Genomic DNA, 25,182 nt, shown 5'->3' on the forward strand with positions numbered 1-25,182 from the left:
ACCACCCAGGGCTGCCTTGATGTTCGGGCAGAGACTTCTCTAAGAATGCAGAGTACACCAAACTTTTCCCAGGAAGGAACTTAGCTTGCCAGAGGGTACACAGCTTGCCAGCAAGGGCTGGGCACCCATTACCAGTTCCCCTAGGAGCCTGTGCTCCAGAGATCTGTAGCAGCAAACAATGGCCAGGTATTTCTGGGATTTTAAATAAATAAACACGTGCAAACTGTGGCTAATGAAGTCATCCAAACACTCTGTACTTAGAAGGGGATTGGATGGCAGGTGGGAGAAAGTATTAAGACAAGAAGGAAGGCCATAGTTGTTATTTAATAAGTAATGGAGCAGGGGGCACCTGGTGGCTCAGTCGGTTGAATGTCTGACTCTTGATTTTGGCACAGGTTGTGATCTCAGGGTCATTGAGATGGAGTTCTATGTCAGGCTCAGCACAGAGTCGGCTTGAGAGTCTCTCCCTCTGCCCCTCCTCCTGCTCGCTCACTCTCTCAAATAAATAAATAGGTAAAATCTCTTTTTAAAATAAAGTAATGGAAATTTTGTTTTTGTTTGATGGAGGAGCTAACATCTATTGAAATCCTTTACTGCCTATTTGTACCCCCTTCACCTGCAATAACTTCTCCTTGTCTGTACAATGGGTATAACCACATTGGGCACTGGGCCTGCCTCTCTGTAAGGTGCATAACAAAGCTTGGTTGAAGTGAAATATGAAATTTCATGAAACTAACATATTGTTACCTAGGAAAATATCCTTACCATCCTGCTTTTTGAGGAGGTTTAGGGAGATAAAATTTACAGAGATTTATTTATTCATTCAAAAAAAGTTATTGGGTCTATTTTTTTTTAGTTTTTTTTTTTAAATTTTTATTTATTTATGATAGTCACAGAGAGAGAGAGAGAGAGAGAGAGAGAGAGAGGCAGAGAGAGAAGCAGGCTCCATGCACTGGGAGCCTGATGTGGGATTCGATCCCGGGTCTCCAGGATCACGCCCTGGGCCAAAGGCAGGCGCCAAACCGCTGCGCCACCCAGGGATCCCAACTTATTGGGTCTTAAGCACAATGCGGATTGGTGGTTTTCAAGCCTGTGCAGACAATTCCCTATAGTGTTTTTGAAAAACATACTTACCAAAAAGAAGAAGAAGAAGAAGAAGGAGGAGGAGGAGGAGGAGGAGGAGGAGGAAAGAAGAAGAAGAAGAAGAAGAAGAAGAAGAAGAAGAAGAAGAAGAAGAAGAAGAAGAAGAAGAAGAAGAAAGGAGGAGGAGGAGGAGGAGGAGGAGGAGGAGGAGGAAAGAAGAATATAACTACTGAGGTCAGGGCCCACCCTAGGGATTAGGATTCAGTTGGCTTGGGGTGGTGCCTGGGTATCGTGTGTTTTAAAGATTTTATTTATTTATTTATTTTGAAGAGAGAGAGAGAGTGTGTGTGTGTGCAGGGGGAGGGGCAGAGAGAGAAGGAGAATCTCAAACAGACTCCATGCTGAACACAGATACATCATGTGTTTTTTTTTAATTTTTTAAAAAAGGTTATTCTTTCTCTATTGAATTGTTTTGACACTCTTTTTTTTAAAGATTTTATTTATTTATTCATGAGACACACACACACACAGAGAGAGAGAGAGAGAGAGAGAGAGAGAGAGAGAGAGAGGCAGAAACACAGGCAGAGAGAGAAGCAGGCTCCATGCAGGGAGCCCGACATGGGACCCGATCCCGGGTCTCCAGGATCATGCCCTGGGCTGAAGGCAGACCCTAAACCACTGAGCCACCCGGGCTGCCCTACATCATGTGTTTTAAAGACCCCTCAGGTGAATCTAACGTGTAGTTAGGTTGGCAACCAGGGTACAGGTACTAGGACCACAGCAGTGAGTGACACAGGTGTGTCCCTGCTCTTGTGAAGGTGCCCAGTAGGGAGACAGTGGACAAGTGAAATAAGTGTCATAAGAAAGGACAGAAGGTCATGGGAGCATAGAATGGGCACCAGGTAGTCTGGAGGGTGGGAGAAAACTTTCCTGAGGAAGTGATGCCTAATGTGGAGGCCTGAGGGAGGAGGGCAAGTTAGCAAGGTGAAGACAGAGCCAGAGAAAGACATTCCACACAGAGGGAATACCACATGTGACGGCTCCAAGGCAAAAGATGGCAGAACATTTTCAAGCATGATCCATAAGGCTGGAAGATGAGGGAAGCAGCGATGCTAGACGTGTGAAGCAATCTGGAATTTGGGGCTTGTTTGTTACTGCAGCATAAACCTGGCCCTGCTGACTAATACACAGATTACAGTAGAATGACAGAGGGCCAAGTCCAGCCTGGATTCAGCTGAAGAGAGCAGGCACACTGGGAGAACACAGAGGTGGCAAGAGTGTCAAGGATGCTTTAAGAAACTTGGGGTGCCTGGGTGGCTCAGTCAGTTAAATGTCTGCCTTAGGTTCAGGTCATGATCCCAGGGTCCTGGGATGGAACCCAGGCAGAGACTGCTCAGTGGGGAGCCTGCTTCTCCCTGCCCTTCCTCTGCTGCTCCTCCTGCTTGTGCTCTCTTGCTCTCTCTGTCAAATAAATGAATAAAATCTTTAAAAAAAGGGGGGGGTGCTTTAAGAAACAACCTGGCTGGAAGAGGAGGAGCAAGCCAGGAGAGTTGGCTGAAGGGGGCATTTGTTTTGTTTTAAAGAGATGAATCATCGAAATCTCCTAAACACTGACATTGAGGAAGGAATCAGGAGAGAAGGGGAGGATAGAAACAGGAGAAGGGGAAAAGCAAAAGCTAAAGAAGGCTCCTGAATGGGGGGAGAGGTGGAGGGATGGAATTCAGAGAACAGAGTAGAGGGGAGCTTGGCCTTAGCAGAGCTGTCCAGGAGGGCTGCAGGGAGAGGTGCACAGAGCGAACTCTGGCCAGGAACAGAACAGTGCTGAATTAGCACCTGCCACTCAGGTCAGCCTCACAGAGCACTTTGATACTCTCCCTGTGCCCCGCCTCCCACCAGGGGATGGACCCGCCTCCCACCAGGAGATGGACATTGGCTCCTCTTTCTTAAGACCACCAAATCCCAGCACCAACTCCCACCGCCCTGCAACATTTAAGGACGTTTTCCCACAACAGAAAACAGATTAAATCAACAAATGTCATTGGTTATATTTTTAGCACTCCAAATGAGAGCTCAGGGATAGGCCTGAGTACTCCTGCCTCCCTCCATTTTTTACTTTGAACATTTTTAAATTTACAGACGGGTTACACGAATAATACAATCAGTTCCTACATGCCCTCCTGAACTCACCAACTGTTAATATTTTCAGCATTTGCTTTCTTTCTGTCATTCTCTGTACATATGTATGAATAGTTATTATACATACATAAAATGTAGTTTCAAACAATATTTTTCTTACTATAAAAGCAATATCTGCACATGTAAGTAAGTATAGCAAAGTATACAAAAGAAGTACTTACCTACAATCCTACCGCTGGAGCCATCACTATTAATATTTTCACACATGTCCTTTTTGTTGTTTTTAAATTTTTTAAAATTTATTTTAAGTCTGCTCCACACTCAGTGTGGGGTTTGAACTCATGACCCTGAGATCAAGAGTTGCATGGTCTATGGACTGAGTCAGCCAGTTGCCCCCCTATACATCCTTTTTGGATCTTCATATGCATTTTTTAAAAGATTTTATTTATTTATCCATGAAAGACACAGGAGAGAGAGAGGCAGAGACATAGGCAGAGGAAGAAGCAGGCTCTAGGCAGGGAGCCCGATGTGGGACTAGATCCTGGGTCTCCAGGATCAGGCCCTGGGCTGAAGGCAGGTGCTAAACTGCTGAGCCACCCAGGGATTCCCTTCATATGCATTTTTAAAAAAGATTTTATTTATTTATTCATCACACACACACACACACACACACACACACACACACACAGAGGCAGAGACACAGGCAGAGGGAGAAGCAGGCTCCATGTAGGGAGCCTGACGTGGGACTTGATCCCGGGTCTCCAGGATCATATCCCAGGCTGAAGGCGGCGCTAAACTTCTGGGCCACCGGGGCTGCCCCTTCACATGCATTTTAAACACAGTCAAGATTATACTAAATATACAGTTTGTACCATGCTCTTCTATTACATCAGAAGTGTTTTCTCGAGGGATCCCTGGGTGGCTCAGTGGTTTGGCGCCTGCCTTCGGCCCAGGGCGCGATCCTGGAGTCCCGGGATTGAGTCCTGTGTCAGGCTCCCGGCATGGAGCCTGCTTCTCCCTCTGCCTGTGTCTCTGCCTCTCTCTCTCTCTGTCTATCATGAATAAATAAATAAAAATTTTTAAAAAAAGAAGTGTTTTCTCAAGTCATGTAAATTTTCATAGACAATTTCTAATGGCTACCTACCATTCTTTTTTTTTTTTTAAGATTTTATTTATTTATTCATGATAGAGAGAGGCAGAGGAAGGCGCTAAACAGCTGAGCCACCCAGGGATTCCCTATCCAAACATTTCCTGCCACTGGCATTGTATGGGAGCAGACCTAAGTAAATGCCATCACTGAAGGAGGGAGGTAGGGGGTTGTGGAGGCAGAGGGAGGTGTGGCCCTGGAGGGGAGGACCCATCCCAAATCACCTCCAATGCTGGAAACTGAAAGAAGGGGTGGAGAAACCATGCCTCTCAGGGCTTCTCATTCTGGTCCATTGCAGGCACTTGAGAAATGGTCACTACATGAATAAACAAATCCACAAACGTGTATTTCTGCATTCCTATCACATGTCCAACACAAGCGACAAGGAGAGAGAAGCACGAGAAAAAGCAAGGGATCATGGGACGAAAGACACTAACTGGGTGTGCAGGACTCGAAATTAAATTCACCCACATACAATATGGGCAAGTTTTCTTAGGACAACCCGCCCACTGCTAGCGCTGACGTCTGCAGACCTCCCTCTTCTACAGGCAAGTCTCGATCTGATTCAGCTCCAGAATGCAAGCAGTTAGGAAGATGGGAGATGCAGGAGGGAAGTCAGGTGTGGTCTCAAGGGCCAGCCCCCAGTGTTGCCCAGGGAAGGGCAGCAACATTACCTAAGGAAACAGGGAGGCCACTCGCAGCTGCTTCTCTGCTGGGAGCTGGTTGTCCCAGAGCAGGCCTTGGCCACAAAGGTGAAGGCAGTTCTCCACCCCAGCACTTTGCAGCGGATGTGCTGTCACTCCATTGGGATGATTTTCCATAAGTGACTCCTGGTTGTCACCCCGATTCCAAACCAGTAGGAGCAGCCCCTATTAGTGGAGATGGGCTGAATGGGGGCTGCAGGGAGGTGGTGGGCACACACTGGTGTAAAAGTGGGATGGAGCTGACACACACTGGTGTAAGCTGGGATGGAGGCCCCAGGGCTAGGGAGGGTGGGCGTGACATCACAGTCAGCCTAGGAGAAAAGCCAGGTCTGTGAAGTCATGAAGTTCTGCGGCCTTTCTCCCCACTGCTTTGGGCACTGGTTTTTTATCTTTTTTGCCTTCGAATGGCAAGGAATGGGTGAACAGGCTGAGAAGAATGGAGTGGAGGAGGCTGGGACGCCAGCCCGCTATTCTCCGACATTTGGGAGTTGATATGCACTCCTTCACTCCCCATAATGCCTGCTAAGTGAGGAGGAACTGAACAGCGGAGCCTTCAGAGTCACAAGTGACTTAAACCCTACGCTCACATTTGAGTGGGCTTTGGAGATTCCAGACTTTGAGCACCCGACAGGGCAAAGAGGAGAAGGCGCGTCCTGGGTTGTCACTACTGTGGGCTGGGGGCTGCTGTCTTTCCTCTTCCTGCAGATTTGCATAGGCCTGTCTCACACATGTGAAGCAGAACTTTGGTTACAGTTCAAGGGACACAGGGTTTAGTTGTGAAATGCAAAAAAGAGGGCTTGTGAAATCCAGAGAATGTACTTAAGGATCTTTTAAATGCAAACACTCAGCTAGCACTTGGTACATGCAAGCTTCTTTTCTACACACATGACAAGTCTGAGTACATTTCATTCTCTTCCCAACCCTATGAGGTGGGTATTATTATTTTTACAGCAATTATACAAATAAGGAAACAGGCACAGAGAGGTTGAGCAACCTGCCCAAGTTCACACAGCTAGGACACGGTAGGGCTGGGATTTGAACCAAGGTACTTGGCTCTGGAGTGTGTACGTGAAACCTCACTGCCACGTCAGAGAAACTGTAGGACAAGTTTTCCAGAAGTGATGGCTGAGTTCTACTTCCCCCAGTTTGTACCCTTCAAGAAGGGAGCCTTTCTAAAGACGATAGTAGGTAGGTCAAGGTCCCACACAGTGGTGACAGTGGCTGAGTCAATAAACAGCTTCAGTGTCATGTGCTGAAGAGGTGAGAAAGACTTTAATGACTTTAATGAGAAAGACTCAGATTCCCTTTTATGGGAGGAAACCAGAGCACATGGAGCCCTGGAGGCAGGTTGGCTCCAGGCACTCCCTCAGCACCCACAAGCAAACCTGGGGTGGTTAGACCACATCCAGGCTGCTCCCTCCCTGAGTCTCAAGAGTAGATGTTATGGGGCTCCCAGGTTAAACCAGCTATGGAGGGGCCACTGTTTCCTGATGGCCCAGGACCTGTCCTAGCCCTGGCCTGATGTCCTGGTAGGAATCCAGTCCCAACATCAGCCTTATCTCTGGGCTACTTTCTCATTCTATTCTCAGTTAAAATTCCTGAGTCATGACAGAGGACAAGAAATGCTGGAGAGAAGCCTTCAGGTACTATCTGTTCTAGGCATCCTCTCTTTTAAGAGAACATCAAGATTCCCAATTTCAGCTCAGATCATGATCGCAGTCATGAGATCGAGCCCTCCATCAGGCTCTACACTCAGCAGGGAGTCTACTGGAGGATTCTCTCTTCCTCTCCCTCTGCCCCTCCCCAGCACTCATGCACACCCTCTCTCTAAAATAAATAAATCTTTAAAAAAAAAAGTCAAGATACCTCAACATAATAACATAACACCTTTTCATTGCACACATAAAACTAATAAAACCACTGTGTGTATGTGTGTGTGTGTGTGTATTTCTTCCCTAGCTAGACTTAGCTTCCCAAAGACCAACACTGAGTGGTTTCCAAGCATGTAGCAGGCATTCAATTGGACATGCTGAACTTTTTCAGACTTTAAGGTATAACTTGTTTAGACACCTGGGCTGGGAATTTTGATAAAATACCCCCTAGTTAAAAGATGGCAACCAACAAGTATCAGATGAATGGAACCCTCAAAGAGCAAAAATATAAGACCTTCAGAACAAGAGCACAGAGCTGCCCAGAGTCAGCCATGATACAGACCAGAGAGAGGACTCGGAGTACACATCAGTCAAAAACCATTTGCCGAGGATCATGGGCTTAGGTGCTCTGAACATCCCTAATAAGACTCTTCAGTTCCTGCTCCTTACTTCCAGCAGGATGGGTGGCACCAGAATACCCCAAAATTGACAAAGAGCAGGGCTTGGTCACAGACGTGAAGGCAGTTCCCTGCCCCAGCGCTTTGCGGTTGGTGTGCTGTCACTCCACTGGGATGATTTTCCATAAGTGGCTCCTGGCCGTCATTCCAATTCCAAACCTGCAGGATCAGGACCAAAAACCCCTCCCCCAAGGTCTCAAAATCCCCACCTCAGGAAGTTCTTGCTGTCTAGCTTTAATTCTTCCAGATAGAGTCTAACCCAGACAAACAGCCTATGAGTTATATTACAGAGTTTTAAAGAGTCTAAATTAGTAACCTATACTTGAATACCAGGAACATTTAATCAAAGTACATTTTTTTTAAAGTTGCTAAGAGAATGCATCTTTATTTTTATTTTTTTATTATTTTTAAAATATTTATTGATTATGATAGTCACACACAGAGAGAGAGAGAGAGGCAGAGACATGGGCAGAGGGAGAAGCAGGTTCCATGCACCAGGAGCCCGACGTGGGATTCGATTCCAGGTCTCCAGGATCGCGCCCTGGGCCAAAGGCAGGCGCCAAACCTCTGCGCCACCCAGGGATCCCGAGAATGCATTTTTTTAAAAAAAAGATTTTATTTATTTATTCATGAGAGACACACAGAGAGAGAGAGAGCAGAGACATAGGCAGAGGGCTCTCCCTGCAGGAAGCCCGATGCAGGACTTGATCCCAGGACCCCCGGATCATGGCTCAACACCTGAGCCACCCAGCTGCCCCTGGATTTTTTTTTTTAAGATTTTATTTTTAAGTAATCTCTATACCCAATGTGGAGCTTGAGCTCACAATGGGTATAGCTCACAATGCAGAGATCAAAAGTCCCATGCTCTACCGACTAAATCAGCCAGGTATCTCCAAAGTACAATGTCTGATTTATGTTGAGAAGTTGGAATGATCTAGACTGGGCTCAACTTGCACAAGACACTATCATTGGCTGGGGCCTCCCCATTGCTACTCCTGTGTAGGCATTTGGTGACATGCTTCTTGTTTGGGCTCTTCGTACCTTGTCCCTGAGGGTTCTAAGCAATTTGTTGTCACCTACTTACCTCAGCAATCATGAACCCCTTTGGATCTTCCTCCAAGCCCAGTGACCCCAGGCCAGGCACTGTGTTTTCTCCAGGGCACACTGCCCAGAGTGGGTTGTTAAGGTAAGGAGGGGCTGGCCGCAGGGTCCTATACACTCAGAGCCAGCTGGTGTGCATCGAGAAGTGAGAAGCCTCCATGCCGTGACCCCGTTTGTCTTGTAGGACACACTCCCGAAATGGCTGCCAGGCCATGGCCTCTGAGTCTAGAGAAGAGGATTTTCCTGCAAGGGATACTGATTGCCCATGTCGGAAGAGAAAATCTCCCATGGCTCCTTTTACATTTGCTCTCATGGACTGAAAAACACTCCAAATTGATGCCCAAGTCTACATGGAGGAGCATAGAAAGATTCTTTCCCAGTTTTTTTCATTATAAATCCTGTTGCAAGGGTAACTGAAGGGAAATGATCCTACCTTCTCATTTAAAAGTCTGGGAAGGGCAGGAAAGAGTAAATTTCTTTGCAATCCGATTTTCCCACGTTCACATTTATCCCTTATTAACCATTAATGGCCTGTTCATCATGCTGGAGAACAACTGTGCAAAGAGGCATACATTTACCACATGCTGGCCTTTCGGATGTTCATTATGAATTTAATTATTATTAAGTACCCACAGTGTGCCAGGTGCTAAACAGTAAATGAGGGGCAGACAGGAGGAAGGCTTCATGTCACCAGTCAGGTGTCACTGTAACTGGTCAGCTCTGCTGCTAGCATTCCCAGGCCCTGCAGCTGGAGCCTGCAGAGCCACCCTGCTGTCTCAGGACTTCAGAAATGTCTTCTGTGGGTTAATGGGTGACTGAGGAGGGTGTGTCTATGGATCCCCAGGAACTAGGAGGCGTTTGCAGGTGACAGGGCCTGTGTAGCCACCCCTACCTTGCCAGAGCGCTCCAGTCTGATGTCCCTGAAGGACAGGGAAGGGTCAGAGGGCAGAGCTGAGTCCCTGAAGTCAGGCACAGTGTTGAAGAGCCAGGCAGGGGATCCCTGGGTGGCGCAGCGGTTTGGCACTTGCCTTTGGCCCAGGGCGCAATCCTGGAGACCCGGGATCCAATCCCACGTCGGGCTCCGGGTGCATGGAGTCTGCTTCTCCCTCTGCCTATGTCTCTGCCTCTCTCTCTCTCTCTCTCTCTGTGTGACTATCATAAATAAATAAAAATTAAAAAAAAAAAAGAAGAAGAGCCAGGCAGGAAGCCCACGGTTTGGGGTAAGCACCCCCCTCCAGGCAGCAGTGCTTAAACTGGACTGTCCTCCAGGCCAAGAATGAGGAAGGGGCTGCTGCACTGCTGAGCATGGCCCCTAAAGGCTGAGGGACTGTCAGAAGGTCACCTAGCCATCCAGAGCCTGTTTCCTCGTATGAAAAAATGGATAGAATTGCAAATTCACTGGGGCAATATAGTGATGAAATAAGATGAACCAGGAAGATGAGATGAACCAGGCTAACACATGTTAGCCCTCACTGGTTTGGTTCTGTTTTGTTGTTACTGTCAACTCCAGCCAGGCAGCTGATTAACAGTCAGGAGACAGGAGAACAGAGGGCTTGGGGGAAAGCCCAATCCGCCTCCTGAAACAAACCAAACCAAACATGAAAAGGGGACCTGAGGCTTAGGATCCATATAAAGCATGTGCATTGCACAGTGAATTACGGTGCATACAGAGTCCATGAAAGACATCTTCCAGCACCTGCATTCTCCACCTACAGCTCACCTGAAATGTTCCCTTGTCTACAGCAGCCAGGTGATCAGGCTAGCCCACAAAAGCCTAGCAAGAGAGCCCATGGGTCTGAGATAGGCCTTAGTAGCTTTGAGCTATCAGGTCCACCTTGTAGCCCTGTGAACCCTTTTGAGCTATGAGCCCACGGACCCCAGCAGTGGAGAACTTAGGAAAGAAAAGTGAACAAGGGGGAGTAACTGGAGTCTGCTCTGGTTAGGTGCTCACAGGTTGCCACAAGCTCGTTTGTGGGCGTGGCCACAGAAACTAACCTGAGCCGAGCTCTCGGCACCGGCACCGGCACCGGGTCTGAGGAAACCTCCAGGGTCCCCCCGCAGGGTAGGGGCAGGTGAGGGACCAGGATGAGGACTCTGGCCTCAGCAGGGATGAGGGTGTCCTGGGAGGAGGGCAGCGGCGGCAGCCCCTTCTTCCAGGTCCTAGCGAGTTCGGGCACGCTTGAGGCGGGTGGACACAATCCAACACGGTGCCCAGGTGGAGGGGGCGTGGCCAGGGCGAGAGTGGAGAGATCCCAACCCGCAGTGCTAGGGCACTGCGTTGCCGGCAGGTGGAGGGGCCGAAAAGACGCAAAACCACCGGAAGGACGGAAGATGGAGTTATTCAGAGGAATTTTTTCAAAATGATATCTGTATTTTTTTTCTGATTATCAGAGAAATTCATGCTGCTGTTGGAATTTTTGATAATGAGAAATTACTTGTGTTACTACTATAATAGCAAATTTTCAGCCCCGCGCACACAAAAGAAATACAGACCTATTGGATTTGGAGGAAAATGCAAGTGCAGAAGGTACAAAGTCCCTCTGTAATCCATCTTCAGTTCCACAACCTGAACTCTAAAAGCTTTTTTTTTTAAGATTTATTTATTTATTTATGAGAGAGAGAGAGAGAGAGAGAGAGGTAGAGACACAGGATGAGGGAGAAGCAGGCTCCATGCCAGGAGCCCGACATGGGACTCGATCCCGGGGCTCCAGGATCATGCCCCGGGCCAAAGGCAGGCACTAAACCGCTGAGCCACCCAGGGATCCCCTGAACTCTAAAAGCTTAATAACACAGGGGCATGTTTGCAGATTATCATGGTAGGTGTTCAGGAGTCTAAGGGCTAGTCACTCACTCTGCTCTGTCCTTTCTACGAATGGTTGCCACTCCTTACCAAAGCCCTGAAAGGGATATGTAACCAGGCTAAGAGAGGTCAAACTACTTACCCAAGGTCACACAGCTAGGAGGGGGCAGCCAGGAGCCAACCTTGGTCTGCCCTTCTCCCAGGTGTGGACCGTTGTCCCCGCACCCCATCCACAATCCAGGAATACAAGGGCAAACTGCATCTCCTATCCATTTCTTGAGTAAGACATGGTAACCATAAATGATTAAAACAATACTTGGGGAAAACTGTTTGAGCTGCTAAGAATAGGCCAGGCAGGTACAAGGAGGGCTGACCTTCCAGGAGCCCTCATAGCAGCTTTTGTGCTAACAGGAGGTAGGCAGGCTTTTGAAGGAAGGTGGCTCCAGGAGACAGCAATGGAGGAAATGGTCAAAGTGGACAGATGAATGAGCCCACTCCAGGCTCTCCTGGGCTCACCACATGAGTGGGTGAATGGGTTGGCCATTGTGCAGCTCTTGCTCATACTACGACGTGTCCATGGCTGGGAAGTGCTTCATCTCCGTGGGCAAGGAAAACCTCATTAACCTAATGGATATTTTCCAGCAACAAATGTTGCTTCTGTACTTAAGCATACCCGAGGGGAAAGCTATTTCACTAGGGACACCCAGACATCCTCCAGGAATTGTCGACATTCTCTAGGAAAATTAGCAGGCGTTTTTAAGCAGGGTGTATGCTTCTCCTTTCAAAAGGAGTGAAGTCGGGGATCCCTGGGTGGCTCAGCGGTTTAGCGCCTGCCTTTGGCCCAGGGCGCGATCCTGGAGTCCCGGGATCGAGTCCCACATCAGGCTCCCAGCATGGAGCCTGCTTCTCTCTCCTCCTGTGTCTCTGCCTCTCTCTCTCTCTGTCTATGATAAATAAATAAATAAATCTTTAAAAAACAAAAAACAAAAAAAACAAAAGGAGTGAAGTCACTTCAGCCTGGCTGCTTTAACGAAAGATGACTCCCCTTGACTGGCCACATGGGTCTGAGAGTCCCCCCAACAGCCCAGCCATTGCAGGGAGGTAATATGGGGCCTGGGACATGATGCGCAAGGGAAGGAAGGAGACCTGTGCTACTTAGCTTTGCCATGAACTTGCTGTGTGACTCTGGGGAGGTCACTTTACCTCTCGGGGCTGTTGCTTCATTTCTCAAGTGGCTCTGGCATCTGTTAAAATGCCAAACTCGTGAGCCTTAACACCTTGCAGTGGCACCTCTGTGGATTTTTCTCAGTATAACCTCAGACAGCAGGGCAGGTGTGGGAGAAGGAAGGTCCCTCAAAGAGGAAAAAAAAAAGCAGTGAGGGGAAAGTAGTGATTCACTTTAAGGATGTCACACATTTGGGGCAGCTCCCAACACTTTCATCTTTCTCTGTTGGACCCTTCTTTTTCCTCCTTCCCAGTTCCCCTGTCACATGGTTGAGAGAGGCCATGAGCCACTATCACAGGAATGCTGGTGACTGTCAGGAAGGCAGCAGAGGAGATCTGGGCCATGGCTAGTTGGTGGGACCAGGTGGCCTCTGGGGGCTCTTACACCTTCGTGGTTCTGGGAGTTCAGAGTCCTATAGGTCAAGCAAGAGTGAGCCCTAACCAACACCCAATGGGAAATGCTCCAGCCTGGGGGGCAGGCAAGTTACATTCTAGCCTCAGCTGTGCCTATCAGCCTCTTTGGACCACACGGTAATTAAAACTGAAATGAAGCCCTGGGAGGATTGGCTGGAAGGTCTCTGAGGATTACTGTGTTGAATCTGAAGGAGGAGACTGGAAGTGCCTTTTTGCTTCTCTGGGTGTGGGAAGTGTCCCCAAAGAGCAGGGTCTTGGTCCGTGTTCTATGTCCTTCAAGGAACATGGGGGATTCAGGAGGAACTCCAGACAGGCCTTGGAGCAAGGTGGGCCATCTACGCAAGGAAGCGACTCCAGAAAAGACAGGCATCGGGGTCAGGACACAGGCTCCTGCCCCGGAGGCAGGGCTGCAGCCAGAAAAGTTACCACTGCTTTGTCCCCACTATGAGATTCTAGAATGGCAGCTTCCGTTTTTTCCCCTTCCAAACAGGAAGTGCCACCTTGCCTGCAGTGGGAGGATGAAATGAGGTCATTTGTGTGAAAACACTAAGAGAGAAAATAGCATTAAAGTTGTTTTTGATATAAAAGGATTGGGCATGAAGATCGTCAAGTGGTGCATCATCTGGCCTCCCCACAGGGAAGTCACTCACAGGGGTCTCACTTGAAATGCAGGCTCTATCAGGCACTCTGGGGACCAGGGTGGCTCCTGGGGCTAATCTGGGTTGTCACAAACAACAAGGCTTGGGTATTAACTAACACAGTAGCCCACCTCCCTTTGTCTTCCTGCCCCCTTCCCCTCTACTTCCGAGGGAGTACTCCAAAAGGTGCTATATTCAATTACACACTTTATATATGCTTTACACGTGTGTGTGTGTGTGTGTGTGTGTGTGCATGCGCTTCCAGTAAATTGTCTTCCTACAACTCATCTGGGAAGTCCTCTGTCTAAGGCAGTGAAGTGCCCAGGCTAGCCCAAAAAGACCTAGCTACAGAGCTTCCCTCTCCCTGAAATTAGAGGGTGAAGCCAGATCAGAGCTTCTCCATTAGGGGTGCCGTGTCTATCAGCTTTGCCTGGGGGGGCCTTTGAAAGAATGTTTCTTCCAGATATTTTCATTCCTCTGAAGTGAGCTGGGGCCTAAGCATATATATGAATGTAGCTTTAAAAACATATACACATGGGGGCGCCTGGGTGGCTCAGTTGGTTAAGCATTTGCCTTCAGCTCAGGTCATGGTCCCAGGGTCCTAGGATTGAGCCCTGCATCAGGCTCCCTGCTCAGCGGGGAGTCTGCTCCTGCTTCTCCCCCAACTCTTGTTCCCTCTCTCTTTCTTTCAAATGAATAAACAAAATCTTTAAAAATATATATACACATGATTTAAAAAATCCGTAGTAGAGTACAGAGTGACAATGGTGTCTCCTGCCTGCACCCACGATTTATCTTCCTGGAGGCTACCATCAAAACCTGATTTTCATCTTTCCTTCCAGTCGGGCTCCATATATGTGGCCTCATGCACATACATTCTCTTTCTTTTTCTTTTTCTTTCTTTCTTTTTTTTTTTTGGAATCTTTCTTTTTATGCAGGTGGGAACACATGTACAGCTGCCTTGTGTTAGCGTATCTGAGAGAGTGTCCACCCACAGCAGTGCATTCTGGGGGGACCCCACTTTAGCGCCAACCAGTTTCATGTCAATTATTTCCAGACTTTTGTGGAACAGATGACTCCCCAGTGAATCCTCACACAGATTGCCCTTGCTTACATAGAAAGGATAAATTCTTAGAAATGGCAATGCTCAGTCAAAGGGTGTTTGCTGGATTGGCCACATTTCTGTCCAGAGGAGGTGACCGCACACCCTGGCCAGCTGCAGGTTACCTCCCCTCTGGATCTCCACCACCTGAGTCACTCACAGTGGCATCTTGCTGTGCTTTTATCAGTGGTCCTTTATCATTGGTGAGGTCGAGCATCTTTTCAGTCCCCACTGAAAACTTCTGCTTTTTTCCTGTAAACCCTGTTTTTCTCTTTGCCCAGGAATGGTTATTTTGGCAAAGCATCTGGGGGCAATTCTGGAGTATCCTAGGGCTCCCCTGCTTGCTCTGGATGACCCAAGGTCCCTTAAAGTGCTAACATTGTGGATTCTGTGAGCATGATTAAAAACCCAAGAATCCGGGGACCACCTCATGTTCTGTATGGGCCCCAGCAGCCCTCAGTGGAGGGGTGCAAGACTCCCCGGGGCAGCTCTGGTATCAGAAATGTACCATGAAATTGCCTGAGCTCAGTGATTGGCAATATTTCATGTGATTTATCTTGCAGGGTTTGTCATGGATGGGATTAATACCCAACTCCTCCACCCTTACACAGAGCTGTTTTATAGGAAATGCTCAAGTGACTGTTGACAGAATAAATCATTAACACCTGTCTAATTGCCCCCCTCTTTTGTCCAGAGGGCGATTAGTAGGGTTCAAATGGGTTCAGTGGAACTGAGCTTACAATGACTCGTAGTATAAGGAAGTCCACTTCCTGACAGCCTCAACCAGCTTTCTTGCAAATTTCTAAAGGCCCTTTCTTTGGCCCTGGCAATCAGGGTTGCCAGATAAAATACAAGGCGCCCAGTTAAATCTGAATTTCAGATAAACAACTGTCTTAGTGTTAGTATGTCCCCAAGACTGCATGGGACATACTTAGTGTAATAGTTTCCTGTGGCTGCTGTAACAAATTGCAAACTGAGAGGCTTAAAACAACGGATATTTATTCTGTTACAGTTCTGGAGGCCAGAAGTCCAAAATCAGATCACTGGGCCAAGATCATGATGTTGGCAAGGTCTTGCATGCTCCCACCAGAAGTTCTAGGAGAAAATCCTTTGCTGCTTCCAACTTCTGGTGGCTGTTAGAATCCACATCACTCCAACCTGAGCCTCCATCATCAATCACTGGGTCTTCTAATCTCTTTCTGCCCCCCTCCCCTCTTTTAAGGACACAAGTAACTGCATTTACCACCGGCCTAGATGATAGAAGATAATCTCATCTCAAGATGCTTCACTGAATGACATCTGCAAAGATTCTTTTTCCAAACAAGGTCATATTCATAGGTTCTGGGGATTAGGATCTGATATGTTTCGGGGCGGGGGGGGGGCATTTTGTTGCCTATCACACTCATACTAAAAAAAAAAATTGTTGCTTATCTGAAATAGAAATTTAACCAGGCCTCCAGGGTTTTATATATATATTTTAAAACAGAAGATTTTTTAAAAAAAGATTTTATGTATTTATTTGACAGCAAGAGAGAGAACTAGCACACAAGTAGGGGGAGGGGCCGCAGGAGGGAGAAGCAGTTTCTTCAAGGAGCAGGGAGCCCCTATGTGGTGCTTGATCTCAGGATCCTGGGATCATGACCCTAGCTGAAGGCTGAGGCTTAACCGACTGAGCCACTCAGGGGCCCCATCCAGGGCTTTAATTTGCTAATTCTGACAGCCTTTCCTGGGCCTGAGTTTCTTTTGAGGTGGGAGAGACTTCAGTGGTTTGCCTTCACCTGCTCACCATCCCTCCTGGTATGAGCTTGGGGAGCAAGCCTTAGACCCAATCCTGCTCATCAAAATCTTCTCTCTTTGAAGTAGGACCCATGGTTTATGGTGGCATTCCTGTTTTCAGGAGAATCTAAAAGCTTAGACTAATCCACAGTCTTAGCTTTTTAAAGGATTCTAGCAAACAATGCATGCATTTCCACTTTTAACACTCAAAACTCCTGTTTCTCAAAAATGCTGACCTTACATCCTTTCCTACTTCAGGTCATTGTATGAAAGCAGTAAGAGAAAAAATAGTGTTGATTATTTTCTTTGTTTTTGTTTTTGTTTTTCTTTGTTTTTGTTTTAAAGATTTTATTTATTTATTTATTTATTTATTTATTTATTTATTTATTTATTTATGATAGAGAGAGTGCTTGGGGGAGGGGCAGAGGGAGAGGGAGAGAGAATCTCAAGCAGACTCCCCACTGAGCTTGGAGCCCTAATGGGGGCTTGATGTGGGGCTCAATCCCATGACTCCCATGATGACCTGAGCTGAAACCAAGAGTCAGACACTCAACTACTCAGCTACCCAGGCACCCCAGTTGGTGTTGTTTTTAAAGACTTTACTTTTAAGTAATCTCTACACCCAAAATGGGGCTTGAACTCACAACCCCAAAGTCAAGAGTTGTACACTCCTGGATTAAATGAATGACAGGTATTAAGGAGGGCACTTGTTGTGATGAGCACCAGGTGTTGTACATAATTGATGAATCACTAAATTCTATAACTGAAACAACATTACACTGTGTTAAGTAACTGGAATTTTTTTTTGTTTTTTATTTGAGATTTATTTGTTTATTTTGGAGAAAGAGAGAGAACACAAGCAGCAGGGGAAGAAGGAGAGGGAGAGAACCCAAAGCAGCCTCCTTGCTGAGTGTGGAACCTAACATGGGATCGATTCCATGCTTCTGAGATCACAATCTGAGTGGAAACCAAGAGTCTGATGCTCAACTGACTGTGCCACCCAGATGCCCCAACGAACTGGAATTTAAATAAAAACTTGAAACTACAAAAAAAGAAAAAAAGGAGACAAAAGAAAAGAAAAGAGTTGTATATTCCACCAAGTAAGCCAGCCAGGTGTCCTAGAACTATACTTAATATAAAAGGATTGGGTATTAAAATCATAAAGTAGGGAGCACCTGGGTGGCTCAGTCAGTTGTTTCTGACTTTTGATTTTGTCTCAGGTCATGATCTCAGGGTCACCAGATGAAGCCCAACATCCAGCTTTGCACTGGGCATGGAGCCTGCTTAGGATTCTCTCTCTCCCTCTGCTTCTCCTTCACAACTCATGCATCTGCACGCTCTCTCTCTCTAAGTAAATAAATAAGAAAATAATCATAAAGTGGCACATCACCCACAAATTTATAAGTTAAACACCTGTTTTCCTTTCTGTTCTCGTCTCTTTTAAGAAAGGCCTTAAGTTTTAATCCAGTATTGAATTCATTCAGTCATCCATATATTCATTTACTAAACAGTTCTTGAGCGTATATTCTGTGCCATGTGCTATGCCAGGCATTGAGGATACAAAGATGAACAAAGCACTGCCCCACAGATGGACGTATTAAGGAGCCTGGCTCCCCGGGGAAGCCCAAAAAGTGGAATCAGACAAAGTTGTGGGAATTAAACACAAAATAACGGGCACTAGTGATGTGAAAGCAGAAAGTTTTAATCAATTTACTTTGAAACTAGTAGTATAGAGAGAAAATCAATTAACTTACTAATTATCTTTAAATTCTAGGAACTATTTTTAGCCATTAGTTATGGAAAAAATAGCTTGTGTTACAAGATGGGTTACTTAGGCATGATGGAGGTTTTTTTCCTCTCTCTGTGTCTTCCGGTCCCTGGAAATGCGAGTGATGGCGGCAAAGTAAATCATCGGGGCAAATTGTCCAGTTCAGCCCAGAACGGGGTTGCTTGGACTTGGTGATTTCTCCCTTCACCTGTATTGCCATTAGCTCTCCATTACTAGGGTGCAGGGTGCACTTTTGGGGGCACAAATCATGGTCACACCCCAAACACATCTTATGCTGAATAGATTTTGAGGAAGAAAAAGCAATAATTTCATTTATTAATCATAAAGCTAAAATTCCAGATCGCTGGCCTATCTATATATTTATGGGAAAAAAAAACCCTTTTTTTGTCCTTGGGTGGGGTATGGGGAGCAGTGAGGTGTCTTCTCTCCCACCTCCTACGCAGGCACTGGCAGTTTAACAAGTGGTAGGATCCCTGAGGCTAAGGCAATGAATAGAGAACCAATGATGTTAAAGCCAGGGTGAGGTCTGCTTTTGAGAAGCAGAAGTTCTGGGTTCAAATCCCTCATTGGTATAAAACTAGCCATGTGATTTGAGGTGCCACTTAATTTTCCTGAACCCCACTTAACCTACATGAACTTCAGTTTCATAATCTGTAAAAGGGAAAAGAATTTTTACAGGCTTACATAAAAAACTAAATGAGATCATATAAACTGTAAAGTACTTTCTGCTTGTCAGCAATTTGGGTAATGCAGAGACCTCCTAGCACTCTGGCACCACATCATGTAGGCCACCCAAATGTGAGCCCTTCCCTGTGGCTAGTGTTTAAAAATGTTCCCAATACTACTCCCCTCTCCCAAATACCTAGATGAGAGTGTTAACTCCGCTTTTTAAATGAGACTGACCATTCCCTAATTAGTCCAAATTAGAACAATTAATGTATTCAGAAGGCCAGATCATCCCAACTCTTCTTTGTAAACTTGGGCCCACTGGGGACAGGGTCTGTTCTACCAGAAGGGACCAATCCCAGGAGCCTCATTCTTGAAGTCCCAGTGATATAGGGTCTGGTGTCTATAACGTGGCCATAACCTTTGATGATGAGATCCCTGCAGCCAGCATGCCCTGGCCTGTCCAATAGGCAAGAGAGCTGCCCTCTGCCCAGTGTTCCCAGTCTCCTAACTTTGCATCCAGGGCTTTGTGCAAAGGGGCCCACACCCTACAGCTCCCACCTGGATCCAGGAGAGATAAGCCAGCCTGTGCTCAGTGCTGACACCAACAGTGTTCCTCCAGGTGGCCCCATCTTTCAGCATGGGGTGCTTTTAAGAATTGTCTTGAAGAACTAGTTACACCCTGAATACAATTTGTAGACTGAAATGATCCCCCCGCCCCCCAAAAAACCAACAAAACAAACTGGGGTAGGATCTCACATATGGCATACAGTTTACTTTATAGCTAGTGGATTAAAGAAAAGGTGGGGAGCAGAAAGGAGGCAAGAACAGAACTGAGAAATGGCTCTTGTTTTAGTGAGATGCAAGAGTGGCTGTGGGAAATGTATTTCGGTACCATAAAAGTGCCTGATGAGGTTGAAAATTCTTTTATATTTTTAAAGATTTTATTTATTTATTCATGAGAGACAGAGAGAGAGACAGAGACATAGGCAGAGGGAGAAGCAGACTCCCCACAGGGAGCCCAATGCAGGACTTGATCCCAGGACCCCAGGATCACGACCTGAGCCAAAGGCACTCAACTACTGAGCCACCCAGGTGCCGCGAGGTTGCAAATTCTAAATCTCCTGTATGTGTGACCCCTAACCCTACCTGTGTAAGCCCCTCTTCTCTGTTCCCCATCACTCCCCCTTTTCCTGGTCCTAGAGCGTGAACCATAGGGGTGCAGATATGGGGGTAATAAATTGGACTGACCAGTGAGGGGAATCAGATGGTACATTAGGAGTCTGGATAATGTCACCTATCCCCCTGCCTCCCTCCCACTGTGACCCTTTTCCATAACAGCCCAGGGAAAATACCCACTTGGAATTAAATTTCTCCCCATGGACACTGCCTGGGAACCTGTATGTCATCTCCCCTGAGTTTACACACCCAGGCCCCTCCTGGTCACCTTTCCCAGCCTTCCGTCACACATACCACTCCGTAGAAGTGTGGCAGGTATGGACATTTTTCATGTTTTGTGTGAAATGGAAGAAAAATGAGCTTCTCTATTGGATAAGTGTCGATCTGCCCACTACACTAAATTTGGTTCTGCCGTCACCGGCGACATGAAGCAGCAGCCCAGTTTAGAGGCTAGCTTTCGGTTTAAAATACTTTCTCCAGGATCGGGTTACATATGACCCATTCAGGGAGGCTGGAGGGCAGTTTCTCTGGTCATTAGTACTAAGGACACATCTGTTGGCATGGAGAGTGGACCCAGAGGGGAGGCATTGGAAACATGCAGGCAGCAAGGTTCAGGAATTGGGGAGAGGCATGATCTGGCTCCCTCTCCAGCTGTGAAATCTCTGGCCCTCAGTCTGCTCCCCTGCAAAGTGAGGATGATAATCCCTGCCTCGTGGGGGGAGTGAAGGGTAAAGGAGGCAATGTTTTCAGTGAAATAAATGCAACTGGCTGGTACCATTATTATCAGCATCTTCATATAACAAAACTAGTTTAGACCAATAGGGAGTTTATTAAGCTGATGTGAAGTAGGGCAGTCAGGCTGTCGGCAGGCTGGGGTTACACACATGCCTTGAAATACTACCCACCATCCACAAACACGAGAAGCCCTCCACTCCCAGGGCAAAGACAGCTCAACCATAATCCAGTTCCAGCTCAATTCAAATTCCAAGTGCAAGTGCTTCAGTGAATGACACCTCGCAGAGCTTCTTACCACCAAAGTCAACTCCAGCCTTTAATTTAATCACTTTTGCCTTAACCGGTTCCCAGGTTCCCATTCAGGGCTAAACACTGAGTACCCAGAAGAGGCTACCCCTGGGCATAATTAGAATAGGAGATCCTGTGCCAAGTACCTGTCTGATTAGGAAAAAACTGAAAACCCCATGAGAAAATGGAAAGGCTCCCAGGAAATTCCATCTGAGAGTCACAATAAAGGTCAGGGAAGCCCCAGCCCCTCTCCTGAGAAGTCCCCCAGAGATATCACTTGAGGTTATGCTACAGGCACAACCACCCACTGCCCTGTTTTGCACCCTGTCTTTAGGCCTCCTCTGCAAAGAAGGGAACAGACAAGACCAGTACAGGCTGGACTGCAGCCACCTGTCCATCCATCCTGGGCTCAGGTCCTACTGATGGGCACTTACCCCTGGGAAGGAGCTTGCACCATCCTGCCAGCAAGAGGGGAGCAGAGTGGCAGGAGCTGAACTAGCTCAGGCACCAGGCTCCACTCAGCCCATAGAGACTTCAGGTCAGTCACCTGAGTCTGGCTCCCCAGAGGCATCCCCACTCCCTATGGCACTTGTCTTCTGGAGCAGCTTGAAAGAATTCTCATAGATGGCTTTACTTCAGTTCTGCAACTACCCAGTGAAAAGGGAGCCCACACTATCATCCATTTGTGGGGTGAGGAGGTTGCATAATCCCCATTTTACAGATGGAAAAATGGACGTATAAGAAATCTTCAACTTCGCCACAAGTCTCATAAGTGGGTAAACAGGGAAGATTGCGATTAAATTCAGGGTTTGGCAAGCCCACGCAACAGGTGATAACAGGCCCACAAAATGAGGCGATGGCTAGCCTCTGGAATTTAGTCTTGCCAGCAATAAATGATAGGGAGAGCTTTAACAAAAAAGAAAAGTTCTTTTTCACTTGGCCCAGATTGTCAACTTATAACATGAATCCTGCTGCTTAAAAAAAAAAAAAAAAATTTCCCATGCATTTCCCATCAGACATCAAGCATATTGGTTCATAATTATTTATAGCACTTTAGTGACACTGAAAGGGAATTATTTCAGTTTATTCGGCCTTTATTAACAGTCTGCAGGGAACAGAGCGCAGCCAACACCCCCTGCAGGGTTAAAAAGGGAGGGACTTGAGAAATACAAGAGGAAGAACTGAACCTAGTGGGGCCAGCAGGCATGTCCCACAGGATTAACCCTGAGGAAAGGTTAAAGCAGGTTCAGGTGAGTTTGACTGATCACTCCATTATTCAAGCAGATTTAGGGATGTTCTGTGAAATCCTTTGTTTCTAAGCTGGGCTCATGGTGACAGCACAGTCAGAAGGTGAGCTGCTGCACGTGGGTTGGGGCCAGGGTGGAATTTCCCTGTTCCAAGGAAAAAGACAAGACAACATGGATGGCAGGAGGGTTGCTGACTCTTCCAAACAGCTATTCCTGGTGATTCTTGGCAATGGGAGTGTTGAGAGGGACAGGTTCACACGAATTTATGCCGCAACTATTACTGCACCCCAACACAGCAGGTTATATACAAGTATTTTACTCATATATACAGCCTTTACTTGGCTTATTAACATACCTTGATTTAAATTCTGATGCATTAGCATCACTGAAGTTAAGGGCCGTCAGGGGTTCAGCAAACCTAATATAAAAAGTCTCAACATACAACAAATAAGGCAGTAAACGTTCACATTTAAATATATAATTACGGGGCACCTGGGTGGCTCCGTCAGTTGGGCATGGCTCGGGTCACAGGCTTGGGGTCCTGGGATCGAGCCCCATGTTGGGCTCTGGGCTCAGTGAGGAGTCTGAGATTCTCTCTCTCTCCTTCTTCGCCCTCCACTCCCCTCCCCCCCACACACACATGCGTGTGTGCATGTGCTCATTCCCTCTCCAATAAATAAACAAATCTTTAAATATATATATATATACATACAATTATAATATTAATATGTATATATATTTTAAGCCAAAGAGATTCTTTAAATTGTAACTTTCCCTCGGGCATTAAACCATTTGGTTTTAGATTATTAATTATCCAATAAGCCTCTTTTTGAGGGGTAGGCTGTGGGAAAAGGCATGAATTAAGAGAATAGTTTGGTGCCAATGGCCAACTAAGAACAACTGGACATAAGCACCTCTGAAATGACCTACAAATCAATGGCTGAGCTGGATTTGGTCCAGGACAATTCTGTTGACACATAATTTAGAACACAGGTTCTCATTCAGGTCCTTTACCCTGGAGGAGGGACACAGTTCCACAGTTTCATGAATCGGTTTTTGCCAGCACTTCCTTCTTGGCATTTTGTGTTGGCTGGAGATCACATGACAGCAATTATGCTCTCAGGGGTCTTCTAATATCCTTGGTGTCCTGGGGAGGAGGCCATGAAGATGAAAGTGCATCCCTCGGATTTTTTATGCTACAACTGCAGACTAAATCTGAAAACATCATCACCCAGCCTTCCTGGGAAAACAGAAAACCGGGCCACAGGTTGGTAGGCAAACTAGTAGCTGGGACCAGAGATCATTTTTTTTAAAGGATTTTATTTATTTGAGATAGAGCAAGAGAGAGAGAGAGCGCGAGAGAGCGAGAGAGAGAATACAAGCGGAGGAGGAGGGGGGAGAAGGAGAGGGAGAGGGAGAAGCAGGCTTCCCACTGAGCAGGGAGCCCAACGTGAGGCTCCATCCCAGGATCTTGGGATCATGACCTGAGCTGAAGGCAGATGCTTAACCAACAGAGCCTCCCGGCACCCCTCAGAGATAACTATGTTCCTCTTAGATGCCTGCCTGATGGAGCAGGAGAGTGGATAGGACCAAAGGAAAGGCTGTGAATGGAACATCATTTCCAATGGCTTCAGATTTAATTCTACCTTGCTGATTTTTAATCATTGGAGCTTAATCTAAAATCCCTTCACTAAGGAGAGTCAATATAATAAATAAGATTTACATTTATTTTGGGTCTTATGGGGAGAATTTTGCAATACCCCTTAACCTGGGGTTCTATGTGAATGAATTCAAAGTGCTGAGCAGTTCTGGAAGGCAGGCAAAAATGGGGGAGGGAGGATGACAGCCTATCTTTCACTTAATACCGAAGTCTCCACAGTAGGCCCCATCCTAGCTGACACTGTGTAAGAAATGGAAAGGAAGGACTGTAAATATTCAAGGCTGAGTTCACAGGGCCTGGTCCACAGCCATGGCCTCCACCTACCACAGCCAATCTTCTATTTTCCGTCACACTTATTACAATAATCCCATAATTTAAGTAAGATGCAAGCTGATGTGTTTCAAGTACAAAACGAAAGACAAACTCTTAAAATCATTAATTGGTTTTAGGAAAATCAGGTTGAACACTCTGGAAAGACTTCATAAAAATGGTTTTTGTTTTTGTTTTTTTACTGTCAAACAAGATGTTAAAGACTGTGAATGAAATAGTAAAACTCTAGAGAGATTCTGCATTCAGATTACTCTGTAGTGTAAGCTGCTTTTACGAAGGAGCTAAAATCTGAAGTCCTAAACAATGTATTACGAGTGTGGCTTAGGTGAAAAGGACAAGAAATTCCAACTGGCTGGTCCGAACAGCAAGAGTATCATTTTGTAATGACTTTTCTGATTTAATGACTTTTTAAAAACTAAAGTATTATGACCCTCAGTCTTCATTTCATAGGTAAGAAGTCTTCTTAAATCAAATTTAGTAATTCAGATATGAGCATGCTCATAGAATGCTTGGAGAGTTCCTGGATTCAGAACATGCTGTGTTTGCTTTATTTAGCATCTTCTGCTTTACTCTTCTCTTGACCATGAGGTCCGTTTGCCAGTTTACCAACTTCAACACCCTGCTTATTTCATTTGTTAATCCTCTCCTCCACTGCCCTCCATTACTTTTCCAATCCCATCTGCACTCACTTTTTTTTTTTTAAGATTTTGTTTATTTATTCATGAGACACACACACACACACACAGAGAGAGAGAGAGAGAGAGAGAGGCAGCGGGAGAAGCAGGCTCCATACAGGGAGCCCAACGTGGGACTCATCCCAGGTCTCCAGGATCA

General features: G+C 46.5%; 1 protein-coding gene across 23 annotated transcripts in view; it reads right to left on the reverse strand.

The window, feature by feature from the left end:
* The window catches only part of MAPT (microtubule associated protein tau), a 101,643-nt gene that overhangs the window by 68,715 nt on the left and 7,746 nt on the right, over positions 1 to 25,182 (reverse strand). Inside the window, exon 1 of one of the 23 annotated variants that reach the window (XM_072781288.1) lies at positions 5,041 to 5,331. The exons of the other annotated variants lie outside the window; for them this stretch is intronic. The gene's annotated coding sequence lies outside the window, so the exon portion shown is untranslated. Of the gene's footprint in view, positions 1 to 5,040; positions 5,332 to 25,182 lie in introns of those variants that run through there. 23 annotated transcript variants of the gene reach the window in all.

The sequence above is a fragment of the Canis lupus genome, chromosome 16 (assembly GCF_048164855.1).
Source record: "Canis lupus baileyi chromosome 16, mCanLup2.hap1, whole genome shotgun sequence".
Lineage (NCBI taxonomy): Eukaryota > Metazoa > Chordata > Mammalia > Carnivora > Canidae > Canis > Canis lupus.